This window comes from Panthera pardus, unplaced genomic scaffold, assembly GCF_024362965.1.
Source record: "Panthera pardus isolate Hobbes unplaced genomic scaffold, ASM2436296v1 HiC_scaffold_24, whole genome shotgun sequence".
Lineage (NCBI taxonomy): Eukaryota > Metazoa > Chordata > Mammalia > Carnivora > Felidae > Panthera > Panthera pardus.
Genome location: NW_026526810.1, coordinates 28964277 through 28979036, shown reverse-complemented (window position 1 = coordinate 28979036; position 14760 = coordinate 28964277). Strand labels below are relative to the sequence as shown.

General features: G+C 39.7%; 1 protein-coding gene across 4 annotated transcripts in view; it reads left to right on the top strand.

Annotated features, from left to right (window-relative positions):
- The window catches only part of GLCE (glucuronic acid epimerase), a 114415-nt gene that overhangs the window by 30634 nt on the left and 69021 nt on the right, over positions 1-14760 (top strand). Inside the window, exon 2 of one of the 4 annotated variants that reach the window (XM_019441642.2) lies at positions 7907-7973. The exons of the other annotated variants lie outside the window; for them this stretch is intronic. The gene's annotated coding sequence lies outside the window, so the exon portion shown is untranslated. The remainder of the gene's footprint in view (positions 1-7906; positions 7974-14760) is intronic. 4 annotated transcript variants of the gene reach the window in all.

Below are 14760 nucleotides of genomic sequence, written 5' to 3'. Positions count from 1 at the left end.
ATTGAGTACATTTTAGTGTTCCATTTTCTCTCCACTACTGCCTACACTACTACTGTAACTCTTCTTTTTATCTTTTTCATTGGTTGCTATATGGTTATAATAAACATCTTTAACTTATCACAGTCTTCCTACAAATAATAATCTATCACTTCATGTATAATGTGTGACTTTAAGCATAGTCATTTTTTCCCTTATCCCATCATTTCCCCAAATATTATCATACGTTTTATTTCTATATATTTTACAACCTCATAAGATTATTATTCTTTTAAAGAATCTTTAAATCTTTAATCTTTCTTAAGAAAGAAAAATATTTTATATTTATTCACATATTTACCCACTTTAGTACTCTTCATTCCTGTGAGATTTATGATTTATGCTTTGTTTATGGTCATTTTTTCTTCTGCAGAAATTCTTTCTCACCGTTACTTTTTAACGTTTATTTATTTGTTTTATTTTATTTTTTTTTAAATGTTTTTATTTATTTTTGAAGGAGAGAGAGACCGAGCGTGAGCAGGGGAGGAGCAGAGAGAGAGAGGGAGACGTAGAATTTGAAGCAGGCTCCAGGCTCCGAGCTGTCAGCCCAGAGCCCGACGCGGGGCTCGAACTCACAAACTGGGAGATCATGACCTGAGCCGAAGTCGGACGCTTAGCCGACTGAGCCACCCAGGCGCCCCTATTTATTTGTTTTAAATGCTACTTTTTTTTTTTAATGTTATTTATTTTTGAGAGCAAGAGAGACAGAGCATGAGTAGGGGGAGGGGCAGAGAGAGAGGGAGACACAGGACCCGAAGCAGGCTCCAGGCTCTGAGCTGTCAGCACAGAGCCCGACGCGGGGCCCGAACTCACAGACCGCGAGATCATGACCTGAGCTGAAGTTGGCAGTTTACCCGACTGAGCCACCCAGGCGCCCCTGATGTTAATTTATTTTTGAGAGAGGGGGACAGAGAATCCAAAGCGGGGTCTCTGCTGACAGCAGAGCTCCTGATGTGCAGCTCGAACTCACAAATGGTGAGATCATGATCTGAGCTGAAGTTGCATGCCCAACTGACTGAGCCACCCAAGCACCCATTTTTTTTCTCAGCATTTTTTTTTTTTTTTTTTATTGTGCGAGTCTGCTGGTGACAAATTCTCTCAGCTTTAATTTGTCTAAAAAAACTATTTTATCAACATTTCAGAAAGATTTTTTTCTGGCTGCTGAATTTTAGTGTGTTGAGAGTCTCCAGGACTGCCTTCCGGTTTGGTGTTTCTTTAGGAGAACTTTCAGGACTGGGCATGTAGTTTACTCATGATTTATTACAGTGAAAGGATGGAAAGCCAAATTAGCAAAGGGAAAAGGTGCATGACTAAAGCCTGGAGAAAACAAAACACAAGCTTCCAAGAGTCTTCTCCCAGTGGAGTCACACAGGAAATGTTTTTCTCTTAACGGTGAATTGTGACAGCACATGAGAAATGTTGTCTAACAGAGAAACCCATTAGGGACTCAGTGTCCAAGGTTTTTATTGAGAGTTTGGTCACATAAGCATCCTCTGCCTAGCATGCACCAAAATACCAGACTCCCAGAAGGAAAGCAGGCGTTTAGCATAGATCATATTGTTTGCACGAACACTGTAGGCACAGTGAACCACCTGTATTAGCTAGTGAATGTTTTCTAAGGATAACAGTCTTGAGCTTGCTGAGTTAACTCTTCTGTGTACTAGGTTGCCTTGTTTTTATCTTTTTGTTCTTTAAAGATTTTATTTTGTTGTCTTCTGGCTTGCGTACCTTCTGAGTATTGTGGTGATTCTTCTCTTTGTTCCATTGTATGTAGTGTGCCTTTTATTTTCTAGCTGCTTTTAAGACTTTTTGTCACTGTTTTCAGTAATTGGCTTATGATATGCTTTATGTGTATGTGTGAATGTGTGCTTGTGTTTATCCTATATGGGATTCCTTGGACTTCTTGGAACTGTGAGTTTGAGGTATTCAACAAACTGCAAATTTCTCAGCCATTATCTTTTCCAACATTGCTACACCTCTTTTGTTTTCAGGCTTCAGGTTAAACATATGATAGACTGCTGATCTGTTCCTTGCGGGGGGTGGGGGGGGAATATCTTCATTCCCTCTTTACTTTTTTGAGCAGTTTTATTCTCTGGTCTTCAGGTTTAAATACTAATCTTTTCTTTTGCAATGGCTAATCTATAAATCCCTCCCAATGACATTTTTATTTCAGACATTGTATTTTTCATCTCCAATAGTTACATTTGATTAATTTTTATAGATTTCCTTATCTCCTCATTATATTCAGATTTTCTATTATGTTGTTGAACAAGTATATTATAGTTGCTCTAAGGTCTTCATCTCCTAATTTGATCGTCTCTTTCATTTCCGATTCTGTTAATACTGACAGTGGTTTTCTAGTTCATGGGTCACATTTTATTGCTTATTTATAAACCTAATTTTAATGCTGTATGTTATATAATAGGTTTTGATTGTGTGATCATCATTGTTTTGTGTTGTTTCCTGGATTTTGTTGTATTACATTAAAGAATGTTGGAATTTTTATGGTAAACTGCTAAGTTACTTGCAGGTAAGTTTGGTCTTTTCATGGCTTGTTTATAAACAGTTTCGGGGCAAACCCAGACTTGCCTTTACTGTAGGACTATTTTAACCTCACTTCTAAGGCATGGCCCTTCTAGGGTCATTGTTGACTTCTATGTTCCACAAGATTTCTCCACTTTGCAGAGGGGGAACTTTAACAATTCCTGGCCCTTTGTGAGTTCTGGCAATTTTTTATCTAATAGCTTCCTAGTAATTTTCTTTCCCTAGGTTGATTCTGATTTTGCCTGACTTTTTGGGATTTCACGTTCTACATGTACAAATTGTATTCAGCCAAAGACCCACTAGGTTCCCTATGCAGTTTCTTGGATCTCTTTCTTTGTGTAGATCTCTCCTTTCAGCTAGTTGGTACTGCCACACAAAATTCTAGCCGCCTTGGCCTCTTCAAACTTTGATCTGTGTCTTTTAAACTCAGCAGTAGTGCTGGATTCTTTTGGGGTTACCCTCCTCTGTACCATTGCCTGGAAATTACCTCCAGGCAGAAAGCTAGAGGTTTCTCTCATTTATTGCCCTTTTAGAGCAGTAGTCTGGGATCACAGTCTTGTGTTGCCTTTTTTCAGTGCTTGAAAACAGTTGTTTTCCATATTTTGTCTAGGTTCTAGTTGTTTAGGCAGAAGAATAATCCCTGTCCTTCATGTTCAAATTGGAAATCTCTCTATAAACAATGAACTTTTCCATTTACACTATAAACTTTTCCTTTTTCTAAGGCAATTGCATTTCAGGATATGTGCAAAATGTCAAGCCTCTCCTTTTCTTATTCTGTTCAGAAGATAGTCATGATAAATGTGATCAGGATTTCAGACTTTAAATTCTGCTGGGGTGTTTGTTAAAGCCGCAGAATATTCCACTGTGCCTTGAATGAATGAATGAGTGAATATCTCACAGTAGATATATGTGTATATATCTCACAGTATAAAGGGGCACCTTTAATACAAAATTTAAGGAGGCACTCACTCTCAGGTACCAGTCCTGCACTTCCCATTGCCTCCTTAAATATTGTGCTCTAGGTACCTAGCTTGTCTTACTCTATTTCAGGCTTTGCAAGGGATAATCCAGACCAAAGATCGTTTTCATTACTTAGGGTGTAGGTCCCAAATCACTATTAACTATATTACATATTTCTTTTAGAGTAGTTTTAACTTTTTTTTTTTTAACCTACATAGTTAAATTATTTTAACTTCTCACCAGCCATTACTTTCTTGAAGGAACTGGAAATCAAGTCTGATGTGACATGTCAGTCCCTAGGTATTGGCTGAAATGGAAGAAAGGAGAGTATCTGTGGTAGCAAATATTCTTTCATAGAACCAAACCGTGTGTGGTTAATTCTTACCTATTTTTAGGTTAGTCTGTCCTGGTCGTAGAAAGGAGTGGCTCTCCCTACCTAGGCCAGGTTCTGTTAATTCCTGTGTGCTACTGCCCACTGAGCTTGCAGGCATATTTGTAGTTTGAGAGGCCTGAGTATGCCTGACTTGGCTTCAGAAATGAATCTAGATTTCTACTAGGAGAACTTTTTTTTTTTTAATGTTTATTTATTTATTTTGAGAGAGAGCATGAACAGAGGAGTGGTAGAGAGAGGGAGGGAGGGAGGGAGGGAGGGAGGAAGAGAGAGAGAGAGAGAGAGAGAGAGAGAGAATATATCCCAAGCAGTCTCTGTGCTTTCAGTGCAGAGCCTGATGCAAGGCTCGATTTCAAATACAGTGAGATCATGACCATGACCTGAGCCGAAATCAAGAGTCGGATGCCCAGCCGACTGAGCTACCAGGTGTTTCCTAGAAGGACTTTTTCAACATTTTTTTTTTTTTATTTATTTTTGGGACAGAGAGAGACAGAGTATGAACGGGGGAGGGGCAGAGAGAGAGGGAGACACAGAATCGGAAACAGGCTCCAGGCTCCGAGCCATCAGCCCAGAGCCTGATGCGGGGCTCGAACTCACGGACCGTGAAATCGTGACCTGGCTGAAGTCGGACGCTTAGCCGACTGCGCCACCCAGGCGCCCCTCCTAGAAGAACTTTTAATACGGGTCAGAGACACACAGTTAGGTTCTGGTGATGGGAAGAACAAAGCTTTTAATCTCACACGGAATGTACTCTTTTTTGAGTTCTACTCTTGACCCACTTTTGAATTGCTTTAGGGTACAGCTGGAATGATAAAGGAATTCCTCTCTCTCCTCATCTTAAATATTAGAGGAAACCAGGAAGAAGTCCAGATGAAATGAGTCATGGAACTACTTGTTGATCTAAACCTGAGTTAAGCTGTAGGGGAGAAGGGCAAAAAGAATTCATTCTTCTTATTTTCATTCCAGATTTCCAGGGTTATTCAGATAGGGACCTACTATGAGTTCTAGCCGTAATAAGTGATTTTTACCTGGAATGGCCCCTGTTAAACATCTACCTCTGGCTGAGTGGTATTAAGTATCTGTTTGATAGTTGAACTGTTCGAAAACCTTGATCTTGTGTGCAGAGAATATTAATCTCATCTTACTGCTGCTTTGGAGACTGAGTTTTCTTTACTTGATTTTTATTGGTTCTTGGGCTTTTTCTCCTTTTTTTCCCCTGTAGGAATGTTTGCACATTTGTGTCATCTGCAAAGCATTTTATAATAGGTTGGAATGTGAAAATGCCCAATCCTGAAGGAAGACGCTCTTACAGTCAAGTTTTATAGACTTAGGCAGTGGTACCTTTCTTTAATCACTGGGTGAGGTAATATGTTGTGATAGAAAACAGTAGACTTGGATTTGAAAGAACTTGGTTACAGTCCAGGTTGAACCACGTAAATAGCTTTGTGCCCCTGAGCAAGTCAGTTAATCTCATTAAAACTCAAAATTTTCCATCTGTAAGGTATGTTTAAGTATGTGGGAGGTAGGGGAGAGTGAGCTAATATCTGCTTGCTTCTTGTACATATCAGTATGAAGATCATCATAGAGGTGTGAAGGCATTTTGGAAAATGTGTAAAACATTATACAAATACAAGTGTAATAATATATTATTTTAGCTCAGTCAAGTCCTGTTCTTATCTTTGAGAATCTGTAAGTCTAGTTTCATCTAAATAGTTTGTTTATTTATTTATTTTACCACAGATAGTTTAGGAAAAGGAAAATATAGGTTGGAGTACAGATGGAAAACGTGGTATTATACTAGGCAAAGGTTATAAATTACTTATGAAAAAATTTATAAAACCTTAAAGTAGTTTTTGTTGGTACTAGTAAAATTTGAAATTTTTACCTAACGTCTCCTCTAATCCTACACTTTGCAAATTCTGGACATTTATGTTCTGTGAAATATTGTGGGAAATATTTTCCATTTTGATTATCTATGGAAAATTAGTTCTATTAAAAAATTTTTTTTAATGTTTATTTATTTTTGAGAGAGAGAGAGAGACAGAGCATGAGTGAAGGAGGGGCAGAGAGAGAGAGACACACACAGAATCCGAAGCAGGCTTCAGGCCCTGGGCTGTCAGCACAGAGCCCCATGGGGGGCTCGAGCTCACAGACCGCGAGATCGTGACCTGAGCTGAAGTCGGATGCTCAACTGATTGAGCCACCCAGGCGCCCCTGGAAAATTAGTTTTAAAAATCAATCTGGGTTCTCCTTGTTGTTGAAGATCATTCTGCACTTCTCTTCCCCACATAGTTAGTATGCATCCAGGGGAATGCAAACTAATGGGAGCCCAATATGAATATAATTAGGGAGTTAAAACTGCCAGAACTTACATCACAATGATTGAAATATGAATGTAATATTTTGGTACCTTTGAAATTATTGAGATTATTTCCCTATATTAGAATGGATCTGTGAGAGAATCCCCTTGGTTGGTTCAGTCATTCATCAAACAAAAATATTAATACGATGCCTACTATTGTCAGGCACTGTTCTAAACAGTGTACAACATTACAGAAATTCCTGTTCTTGTGGAGCTTACATTCTAGTGAAGGGAGACAGAAGATAACAGGTGAAATACAAAGGATGGCAGATAGCAATAAGTGCTATAGAGAACAATAAGGGGTGGAAAGGGGAGGCGGAATGTTGGGAGGCATGGGGATTGGAAAGGATCACCACTGGTAGGCAAGTGGATGGCTTGAGGCAGAAATAAATCATTTAGGAGACTATTGCAATAATTTGTGTGTGCTTGGTAGCAGTGGAGATGGTGAAAAATGGTTTGTTTGTTTGTTTATTTAATTTATGATTCTATTTTAAAAGAGAAACCAACAGTTTTTGGATAAGAACTCAGCCGATGGATAAGAACTAAAAGGGAGAGAGAAAGCAGGGCTAACAGTAGATGTTTGGCCTGAGCTAGTAAAAGTTTATAGTATCATTTACTAAGGTGGAAGACTGTGGAAGAGGAGCAAGTTTGTGGGTTGGATGGTGGTGAGGTTAATTAGGAGTTTGGTTTACTTTTTATTTTTTATTTTTTTAATTTTTATATATATTTTTTATGTTTATTCATTTTTGAAAGATAGAGACAGAGCACAAGCAGGGGAGTGGCGGAGAGAAAGGGGGACACAGAATCTGAAGCAGGCTCCAGGTTCTGAGCTGTCAGCACCAGAGCCCAACACAGGGCTCGAACTCACGAACCGTGAGATCATGACCTGAGCCGAAGTTGGACGCTCAACCGACTGAGCCACCCAAGTGCCCCTATTTTTTATTTTTTTTATGTTTATTTATTTTTGAGAGAGAGAGAGAGGGAGACACAGAATCCGAAGCAGGCTCCAGGCTCCAAGCTGTCAGCACAGAGCCCGATGTGGGGCTTGAACGCAGGGACTGCGAGATCATGACCCGAGCCAAAATTGGACACAACCTACTGAGCCACCCAGGCACCCCAGGAGTTGGTTTTGAACATACTAAGAAAGGCATATTAAATGTCCAATTAAAAATGTTGAGTAGAAAGTTTAGATGTATTAGAGGACAATTATGGAGAAAGAATAATTCTTTATCAGTAAATAATTGGGGGAGTCATCATTTTGTAGATAGTATTTAAAGTCTTCAGACTGGAGGAGACCACTTAGGGAGTGAATGTAGATAGAAGTACTATACTATTCTGTACTCAATTCCAGAGTGTGGGTTTTTCCCCACACCAAGCAATTCTTGGGTGTCGGCTGGATATCCTACAAGTCAATTCTGTCTGGAGATAGCATCAGATTCCATAGGTTAAAGGCTCAGTCCTCCTTTCAGATGCCGATTCCAAGTCCAGGTTGCTAACCTGTGATTCTGACCCACCAGCTGCAAATCAGGTGTTCCCAGTGACCCCTCCCCACTTCTTGAGTTTGGTTAATTTATGCTAGAGTGACCAACAGAACTTAAACACTTTACTTACAGATTACCGGTTTATTATAAAAGGATATAACTCAGGAACAGCTGGATGGAAGGAAATGCATAAGGCAAGGTATGAAGAAAGGGTACAGAGCTTCTGTGCCCTCGAGGAGCACCCCACTCTTTGCAGATGTTCATGTGTTCACCAACCTGGAAGCTCTCTTAAAACCCTTCCTATTGTATGTTTTATGGAGGCTTCATTACATAGGCACAATTGATTGAATCATTGGCTGTTAGTGATTGACTCAGCCTCCAGCCCCTTGCCCTTCTTGTTTTCCCAGATGTCAGGTGGGTGGGACTGCAGTTCCAACCCTCAGATTTCATGGTTGGTTCTCCTGGTAACCAACTCCCTTCTTTAGGTGCTTTATAAAAGTCATCTCATTAACACAACAAAAGATATCTTTATTGTTCTTGTCTCTTAGAAAATTCCAAAATTCCAGGAGTTTTAGGAGCTTGTGCCAGAAATGGAGCATATATTTCTTATTATGAGTTACATAAAAGAGGTCCAAGGACAAGTCTAGAACATTATATATTCAGAAGGTAGAGAATAGAGAAATGAGGAACTAGCAAAAGATAATGTGAAAGATGAAAACCAGGACAGTGGGGTGCCCTGGAAGCCATGTTTCTTATGGGAGGAGTTATTGTTTGTATCAGCTGTTGGACACACATAAGAGGAAGACTGAGACTTAATCATTGTATTAGCAGTGTGGGAGTCATTATAGACTTTATTAAGGGCAAGTTCGACAAATAGGTGGAGAAAGAAGCTTGGTTGACAGGGATTCAAAAGGAGATGAGAGGGTGAGTATTGGCAACACTTTTGAATTTTATCATAAAGGGGGAGCTATGTACACATGGCATGTAGAGTTAAGGGAGCGGGTTTATTTTTGTTTTTAAATATGGGATGGGAATGATCCAGTAGAGAGGGAATATTTGACAATGCAGTAGAGAGAAGAGGTCATTGCTGGAGCACTTTCCTCGTATAGGTGGAAGGGAATGGGGATCTAGTATACGGATGGAAGGATTGGCCCTGGCCAAGTCCTGTCTTGGAGCATGGATCATTTATTCATAATTAGTGATATTATTCCATAATGGTGTTCTGTAATCTAGTGGAGGTTGAGAGTTTACTAGTATAAATTTAGCATACAATACTAGAGACCTCTTTGAGTCTTATGCTACCTATAAATGCTTGCACATTTTTGAAGTTGGAGGACTAATAATCATCTCTTCCCTCTATGTTCCAGATTTAACAGATTACATGTAGTTTCTCGAACTGACCATTATATTTCATGCTTACAGCTCACATTCCTGTTTTAAAGAACTTCATTGCCTGTGCCCTTCCAAAAACAAACCCTTTCTTATGTCCTTACTGTACCCTGCATATTTTTACTTCTGTCAGAGTGTTTAAAACACTTTATCACGCTTACTTACATGTCCCTTATCCATTACTAGGTTGTTGATACCTTGGTCCTACTCATTATTCAACCCTTGGTTCCTTCAGTACAGTGTTTGTGTTCGTTGCTCTGTGCCTGTATTTTCTGTCTATTGCTGCATAATAAATTGCCTCAAAACTTAGCAGCTCACAACCACATTTACTATCTCACTGTGGGTCAAGAATATAGGAATGGCTTAGGTGGGTCTCTTAGAAGGGTACAATTGGTGTCTTGACTGGGCCTGCAGTCTCATCTAAAAGTTTACTTCCTAGCTCACTCACGTGGTTATTGGCAGGATTCATTTTCTCCTTAGGCTGTTGGTCAGAGGCCTCCCTTGGTCCCTCGTCACATGGATCTTACTGTTGAGTATCCCTCAGAGCAGGAAAGGAAGAGGGCAAGAAAGAGTGCCAGCAGAAGAGAATACTAGCAAGAAGGACATCATTTTTAACCTAATCACAGAAGTTATAGCCCATCATTTTTGCCATATTCTGTTCTTTCGAAGGAAGTCGCTAGGCCCAGACCGCACTCAGAGGAACAGGTAATTACACAATTGTGTGAGTGCCACGAGTGCAGGGATCGTTGGAGGTCTGTTTTCGAAGTCTGCCACCCAGTCCCCAAACCCTGGTTCTATGAAGCGCTTAACATGTTGAGTGGGTCAGTCTTTTCTCAAGCAGCCTCATCACTGGTGGCGTACATTTGTAAGAGGTCTGGCAGAAGGCGGGGACTCTGAGACTGTCCAGCAACAGCCACTCCTCAGCAGTTCTCCCAACCCATGTTTCCGGCCAGTGTCCTTGATGCTTTCCTTCTTTGAAATGAGCTGACATCAGTGAAAAGTTAAAATCCTGTTACACCTCTGTGACCTAAACAAAACCAGGAATGCTATTTAGGAAAACCAGAATACGTGTATGTAATTTAATGGGAATTCAAGAAGTAGTCTAATAACAAGTAGTGTTTTGAGGTAATTCAAGCTTCCCAGTCATTCCCAGTCCATATACTACGTTATGACCTGGATAGACATAATGGTGTATCAGAATCTGAGCAATGGAAGAGCTAAATTTGATCCCTACTCTAAAATAATCTTTATTTACAAAAAGAAGCTCTTAACAGGCTGGGAAAAGTATCAGATCATGGATTGGATTTGTTGGGGGGTGGGAGAGTTTAAAATTGAGGCAGTTTATTAATCTTTAGGAGAGACCTAAGGAATCTCATCATAGACTCATAACATGTTTGATATTAACAATAAGTTGCCCAGTCTTACCTTTTTATAGATGAGGAAATGGCTACCCAGTCATTGATGTGCCCAGGCTTGCTCATAGCAGGGCCCACTGCCAGATCCCAGGCCTCTGATTCCATTCAGTGCGCCATACCATGCCACACCGCTAATCATACTGGAACCACTTAGGGATCTTTAAGAATAGTCATGCCTGCCCCATCCCCAGATATTCTGAGTTAATTGGTATGGGGTATAACTTGAGCATTGGGATTTTTAAAAGCTCCAAGTTTGGGAACCTGTTCCTTAAGGAATTAGTGTGCTTAAGGACTTGGAACCGGAATGAAATCAATAGTACAGACTTCCGTCCATTCTGATTCCTTAATCATATATTTGGCTGGGTTTTATCTGGGCAGTAAGAAAAATCTTTACATTGAGAAATAGCCAAGAGTTCTGCTGAACAATGGCTTTCTTAATAAAGCTGTCTTTTCACTCACTAGTGTGTGTGCTATAAATGCGATAGCCTGTAACAAAATTATTCCTGATCGTGAAATAGGAGAATGGTTCTTTGACACTGATCAGGCAAGGAGAAAGTGTTTTGCCATCTGTGTTGTGGCACACTCTGCTGTTGTTTTAACTAGATAAAATTCTAATTACTGTTAAACAGATTGTTTATGAGGTTGGTTTTTTTTTTTAATATTTTAGAGCAAGTGTATAAATATAAAGAGGCAAAGAAATGGTTCCAGATTTAAAAACAAAAGGCTTTTCCTTCGAAGGTAAGTCAGTCAGGATTTGACATACTGGTTGTTTTAATAACACAGTTCGGTATATGTCCTTGGTACTGCATGTTGCAAGGAATGTGAAATTTGCAGTTTTATTATAACCATTCAGTGGGGGCAGTCATATACTCTGGTAGGATGCTGACTGAACACTGTAACTAGAAAATAGAATTTGTGATTGGTGAACCACACATTTTGTTTCAAGGTATCCCTTCCTTCAAACAAGATATTTCCTTTATCGTGACAAGTATGAGCAGCGTGAATAAAAGTTAATAGGAGATTTGATCAGATTGAAGCATTTAAAGATTTTAGATCTTTTGTTGGAGTAGTGTCAGGGTGATGGCAAGAGGACAGGGTGCTAGAGTAGAGGTTAAAGGTGGGGGGTGTATTTTTTTATAGCTTAAAATTTTTTTATTTTAGAGAGCATGAGTGGGGGAAAGGGGCAGGGGGGAGAGAGAGAGAGAGAGAGACAGACAGAGAGAGAGAGAGAATATGAATATGAATCTTAAGCAGGCTCCACGCTCAGCACAGAGCCCAAAGTGGGGCTTGATCCCATGACCCTGGGATCATGACTTGAGCTGAAATCAAGAGTCGGGCTCTCAGGGCACCTGGGTGGCTCAGTTGGTTGAATGTTCGACTTTGGCTCAGGTCCTGAGCTCATGTTTTGTGGGTTCAAGCTCCACGTTGGGATTTGTGATGACAGCTCAGAGCCTGGAGCTGGAGGTAGGATTCTTTTCCTTGCAGTTGTTGGGCTGACATCCCAGTTGTCTTGCTGGCTGTCAGATGAGGACCCTTCTCAGCCCCTATAGATCACCCTCATTTCTTGGCTTGTGGCATTCTTACCTCTCTTCTCAAAGCCAGCAACATTGGTCACCTCTTTCACACTTCTGGTATTTCCTCTTTCCTCTTCTGTCTCACCTCTCTGATGCCACCTTTTGTCTTTCTCTTCCGCTTTTAAGGACTCTTGTGATTGATTCGATTGGACCCACTTGGATGATTTAGGACAATCTCCCCATCTTAGTATCCATAATCTTAATTATAACTGAAAGCCTTTTTTGCCATGTAAGGGAAGCTAGGCTGGGGATAGGAGAGAAAGGAGCAAGGACATCTTTGAAGGGCCATTCTGTCTGTCAAAAGGGGCTAGGTCACCAGAGTCCAGGAAACCAAATGTCAGTATTGACATAACTGTTGAAAGTCTTCATTCGTCCAACAAATAATTTTTGATTTCTTACACTGTGCCAGGCATTGCGGTAGGCACTGGGGCTATTGTGGTGAAAAGACCAGACACATTCCCTGCCCTGCCTATATGTGTACAGCAGTTTACTTATAAAAAAACAAGCAAAACAGATACAGCAGTGCTTTATAAAGGACTCTTCATGTATTTCGTGTTTATGTAAGTTCTTTGAAAGCAGGTCTTAGTGTCCCTTGTTGTGGTCCTTTCCTCATGCCACACTAGAATAGGGTTTAACCGATACCGTTCACGGCTTACTTCGGTTTTCCTTTGCATTGGTAGGAACCTGACTTCTCTCTCTTTTCTGATACTTTCTACTCCAGAAGCAGTGAGGAATTTTGAGTTCATCAATCCAGACTCAGATGACAATTTAAGATTTAATCAGATACCTGCTGAAGAATTTTTTAAAAGGCCTTAAGAATTATCATGTACTCCATCTTTTCTGAGTTAAAACTTCAAAGTGCTAAAGATAGCTTTATAAATGCTGTCATCATCTAAATTGGCACTTTTGCTTTTTTTCCCCCAGGTTTCAACAGCCAGAAATACTTACCTAATTAAAAAAAAAAAAAATCAACTGTTGTTTTTTTAAAAATTTTTTTAATGTTTACTTTTGAGACAGAGACAGAGTATGAGTGGGGGAGGGACAAAGGGAGATACAGAATCTGAAGCAGGCTCTAGGCTCTGAGCTGTCAGCACAGAGCCCAACATGGGGCTCGAACCCACGAACTGTGAGACCATGACCTGTGCTGAAGTTGGACACTCAACAGACTGAGCCACCCAGGCGCCCCTCAGCTGTTGTTTTTAAGCCCTATATTCATCAATAGACAGTGAATTGCCAACCCAGAAGCACATTAAAATAAATTTCTCAATATGGCTTTTCTGGGGATGGATAGCTTTTTAAAATAATGAAAGAAAAATAAATAAATGAGTAAAAATAAATTAAAATCATGAGAGAGATTGTGTACTACTCCTAGAGCTCTGTCTCCTTCATATACAACTCCCTGTTGTGCTCCCACTATGTGCCAAGTGTCAGTCTAAGTTTTGTGAAAAACCATGGGATTACCAATTGTTCAAAGACTTTTAAAGCCAATTCTTAATTTTTTCAGTGATGGTCAAGGTTATTCTGTGCTATATAATATCCCAAAGCAGCAATGAGGAACTCTAGTAATGATGGATTGGAGTAAGCATAGGTATGTAAGATTTATAGATCATATGCCAGCATTAATTTTAAACTTGATCACCACAGAACTTGTTATCAGAACTATTGGCAAGTGGTTAAATATATTTGTTACACAGGTTTGGACTACAAAGTGTAAATGTCATATGGGGTCTTAGGGCATCTTCTTCATGTCAGTACACAGCTTTCCAACTAAAATTCCTTCATGATTCTTTGGTAATTTAACATTACTTATGGATGATTTCTTATCCATATGACTCTTCGTGTCTCCAAACAAGTAGCCTAAGTATATTTATACAAAGTCTCATTTCTGATAAAAGAAAGTTTGGAACAGTGGCTAGAAAATTCATTTCATTTGCTTAAGTTGAGATGGCTATTGTCCTGTTAAGTTTGAGCGTTATTAATGTGGGTCTAGGTAGGTGATAGCTACTTTTATTTTATAGACGTGGTTTAATGCACTGTAACCTTTTATTTTTTTAATTTTTATTTTTTATTAAAAAAATTTTTCTTACATTTATTTATTTTTGAGAAACATAGTGAGACAAAGCGTGAACAGGGGAGAGGCAGAGAGAGAAGGAGACACAGAATCCGAAGTAGGCTCCAGGCTCTGATCTGTCCGCATAGAGTTTAACACGGGCTTGAACTCACAAACCCTGAGATCATGACCTGAGCCGAAGTCGGCCGCTTAACGCACTGAGCCACCCAGGTGCCCCAATGCACTGTAATCTTTAAAGTATTAATAGATAATGTTGATTTCTGTGAGCTTTTTGGTTTTTTTTTTTTTTTTTTTTTTTTGATGCTTCAGTGTCTTGGAAACTGTGGTATCCTATTGGATTTAGTTCATATGCAAAAACTTATTAAATGGAGATTTGAAGAGGGCTGGAAGTATAACACTACAATAATGAAAATGACTGAGGTTCTGTTGATTTTTCTAAGAAGAGGGGGAAAACCCTCCATGGTTTTGGACATGAACATATAGGAGTGACTTAAATACTTGCAATGCCACAGAGATGAAATTTACTGACTTACTGAA